Source organism: Vulpes vulpes, chromosome 1, assembly GCF_048418805.1.
Source record: "Vulpes vulpes isolate BD-2025 chromosome 1, VulVul3, whole genome shotgun sequence".
NCBI lineage: Eukaryota > Metazoa > Chordata > Mammalia > Carnivora > Canidae > Vulpes > Vulpes vulpes.
The window spans coordinates 24,844,642-24,848,706 of record NC_132780.1 but is presented as its reverse complement, the minus strand read 5'-3'; the positions used below and the strand labels follow the sequence as shown (position 1 = coordinate 24,848,706).

Below are 4,065 nucleotides of genomic sequence, written 5' to 3'. Positions count from 1 at the left end.
TGTGCAGCTGCTTGAATATGTCCTAAAGAACCAGGTTTGTCTTTCTGTTCCACCTTCCTTAGCACAGTCCTCCTCACGGTCTCGAGATGACTGTGGCACCTCCAGGTATTGTGTCTGAATTCCATAAATGAAGTAAGAGAATGGGAAGTAAAGGTCTCCAAAAGCTTCCTTTTTATTCCAGAAGGGAGGCTCTCCCTTAGGACTCCTGTCTATATCTTATTGGCCAGAACTTCATTCGGTTGCTACTCCCAGCTGTAAGGGAGGTTGGAAACTATATACTTTACTTTTTAGTCTCTAGTTCTGAAAGGCAAGGGATAAGTGGTTGGAATAGATATTGAATGAACCTCTTACAGTATTTGTCACACTTTGTTTAATTGAAATGCAGTAATTAACACTGTGGACACCTCCCATGAGGATATGATTCATGATGCCCAGATGGACTACCATGGCACCCACCTGGCAACCTGCTCCTCAGACAGGTCCGTCAAAATCTTCAATGTGCGAAATGGAGGACAGATCCTTATTGCCAACCTCAGAGGTCACGAGGGTCCTGTGTGGCAAGTGGCCTGGGCCCACCCCATGTATGGCAACATCCTGGCATCCTGCTCCTATGACCAGAAAGTCATTATCTGGAAGGAGGAGAATGGCACTTGGGAGAAGACACAGAGCACACAGGACGCGACTCCTCAGTAAACTCTGTGTGCTGGGCCCCCCATGACTACAGCCTAATACTGGCCTGTCGGAGCTCAGATGGGGCCATCTCCCTGCTGACATATACCTGAGAGGGCCAGTGGGAAGTAAAGAAGATCAACAATGCTCATACTATTGACTGCAATGCCATCAGTTGGGCCCCTGCTGTTGTACCTGGAAGCCTTATAGACCAGCCATCGGGACAGAAGCCCAACTACATCAAGGAGTTTGCTTCGGGCGACTGTGACAACCTCATCAAACTGTGGAAGGAAGAGGCGGATGGCCAGTGGAAGGAGGAACAGAAGCTAGAAGCGCACAGTGACTGGGTTCGAGATGTGGCCTGGGCCCCCTCCATTGGCCTGCCCACCAGCACCATCGCCAGTTGCTCCCAGGACGGTCGTGTGTTCATCTGGACTTGTGATGACACCTCAGGCAATACATGGTCACCCAAACTTTGCACAAGTTCAATGATGTTGGGTGGCATGTGAGCTGGTACATCACAGCCAACATCCTGGCTGTCTCGGGCGGAGACAATAAGGTGACCCTGTGGAAGGAGTCCGTTGACAGACAGTGGGTGTGCATCAGTGATGTCAACAAGGGCCAGTGATCTCTGTCTGCTTCTGTCACAGAGGGCCAGCAGAATGAGCAATGACAAGACAGGCAAGCCCAGCTCCTCACCTGCTGACTCCAGCTCCAGGACTGCCCTTTCCTGGACCAACTGACCAAATAGCTGGGAGGAACAGCTCCAACACGATTACTTTCCCAGTAGTTACAAATGCAACCAGATTGATCATCTGCCTTAACATGATTTGATATGGTTTGTAATTTATTGTCCTGCTGAAAGCATTCATATTATGAGGAAAAAACTACAAATGATCTTCAGATCTATTATTTTAAAGTATTTTTGGCCATTTTTATGTAACTTTTGGGTTCAGGCATTATTTGGGGGGGGTTGTTTCCAAAATAGTTAAATAAATTCATAAAAAAACAGGGGACCCCTGTTTTTTTGGGGGGGGGGCTTCTCCACAAAAGAATGCTTTGTTGACAAATTACCCATTATTCACTTTGTTACACCACTTACTACACTTGCATCCCGCCTTCTCACCACACCCCATCCGTGATTCTAACCCTGAAGAAAACACACAGAATGCAGTTCTTCCCACGGCACCAGCCTGGATTGCAGACCCCCAGGTGCCTGAATCGACCAGCAGACACTCGGGTTACCCAGAGCATACCACCATCCACCAAAGCGGACTCTGCGGGTGGCTCCTCCCCCAGGGAGTGCACAGCTGCGACACTGGAGAGGTCTCTGCCTGTTGGGAGCCAGTAAGGCACGGAGCTGCCCCTCCAGACACACCCCACAAGTGGGGCCCTGCAAGGCTGCTGGGGTGTGGCAGTTTTAGAACGAGAATGAGATCTTTGTAGCTCCTGAGAACAGGTGACAGCAGAGTTCCAGCCCACCCCAATGCAAGGCCATCCCCAGCGTGCGGAAAACAAGCAGGCTGGAGCTGAAGACGAAATGCACCAGCCATCTACCTGTAGGGGGTGCTGGCTCTTCTTCCTCCTGCCCCACCCCCGCCCTCAGAGGCCCAGAAGCCCTCTGGCCAGCAGGAGTTGCCCCCGTCCTTGAGCGGAGAGAGAAGCAGGCTTCATACACTGGGGTGAAGTGCATCAGCGAATAAAACACCAATGGTCCAAGCATGCTGCCCTTCGGGCTAGATGCAGAAGTCTGCACAGTGCTCAAAACCCACTAAAGAACCCTTATTTTTATATATAAAAACATTATAAACAAATAAAGCATAAGGCGATGTAAGGCTTGTATTTCAGCTTGAGTCCAAAGAACTCACTCCATCTTCCCTGGAGCTTCCAGGCATTGGAACCCCAGCCCCGGGCTCCCCCTGAGGTAAGCACAGGGCACAGGAGAACGGACTCCTGTTTCACAGCTGGGGAAACCCAAGGTTCAGAGCCCAAAGGAGCTTGCCAACAGCCAGCAGACAGTTCTAGAAGTAGAGTCTAGAGCTGTGCCATCCAATATGGTGGCCATGATGGGGCTAGGGCCCTGTGCTAATATTTGGAGCCATTGAATAATGTGTATGATACAGTACCTGGGTTTTTTTGGCTTTTATTAACGTGGTGACTAGAAAGTTCAAAATTGGGTATGTGTCTCACATTCTATTTCTGCGTGGCTGGGTGGCGTCCCGGAGCGGTCATGTTGTGGTCCTTGTGGCTGCTGCTATGCCGTCGTCGCCACTGCGGGTGGTGGTGGTGTGCTCGAGCAACCAGAACCGGAGCATGGAGGCACACAACATTCTCAGCAAACGTGGATTCAGTGTCCAGTCCTTTGGAACAGGAACTTACGTGAAGCTCCCAGGACTAGCACCTGACAAGCCAAATGTTTATGATTTCAAAACTACATAAGATCAGATGTACAATGATCTCCTTAGGAAGGATAAAGAACTCTATAGCAGAATGGCATCTTACATATGTTGGACAGAAATAAGAGAATCAAGTCTCGAACTGCAGAGACCTGTTCCATCTGATCCTCACCTGTGAGGAGAGAGCGTACGATCAGGTGGTAGAAGATCTGAATTCCAGAGAGCGGGAGACCTGCCAGCCACTGCACGTGATCAATGTGGACATTCAGGACAACCATGAGGAGGCCACCCTTGGGGCATTCCTCATCTGTGAGCTGTGCCAGTATATTCAGCACACGGAGGACATGGAGAACGAGACTGGCGAGCTGCTTCAGGAGTTGGAGGAGAAGAGTGGCAGAGCCTTCCTGCACACGGTCTGCTTCTGCTGAGCCGCCTGGCCTGGTGCACTGCCCCGTCCTGAAGCCATCTTGTTGAGCTTCCCTTTGTTAATACTTTTTCCCTCCTGATATTTGTTTTTACCTTTAGGTATTCTGCCGACCGACAGTAGCAGTACCCAATAAATTGTACATATGAAATACAAAGCTACACATAAATGCCAGATTAAAAACAATCAAGTTTTTCTGTCCACTTTGACTTAACGAGTGAGATGTTGATTATAAATTTTTTTTTCTTTAACCAAAACAATAAACAACAGTTTCTAGTATCTTTCCCCCATGCATTTGTGGCTTCATTGTGGCTCCTTCTCTCCACCCCCAAACTTGCTCTAATGTATAAATAATCTGAATAAAGCAATGGGCTTGGTCTTACTAGGAAAGAAAAAAAAAAACCAGGGGAACTGTGTACACGCTCAAGACTCTGCCCCCCCCAGAGGAGCAACAGCAATGGCCTCATGCTATAGGGGAAGCAGACTTCACTAAAATGGTCTAGCCAAGTCACAAAACAAATAGCAAAAATAAGTCCCCAAGAGGAGGAAGGGCAATCCAAAATTCCTATAATATAT

At 48.9% G+C, this 4,065-nt stretch overlaps 2 pseudogenes; both read left to right on the top strand.

Moving 5' to 3' along the window:
• The first annotated feature begins 387 nt into the window (after window positions 1–387).
• Window positions 388–1,342, top strand: LOC112908820 (protein SEC13 homolog pseudogene; annotated as a pseudogene).
• A 1,583-nt stretch (window positions 1,343–2,925) lies between these two features.
• Window positions 2,926–3,493, top strand: LOC112908868 (RNA polymerase II subunit A C-terminal domain phosphatase SSU72 pseudogene; annotated as a pseudogene).
• The last annotated feature ends 572 nt before the right edge of the window (window positions 3,494–4,065 follow it).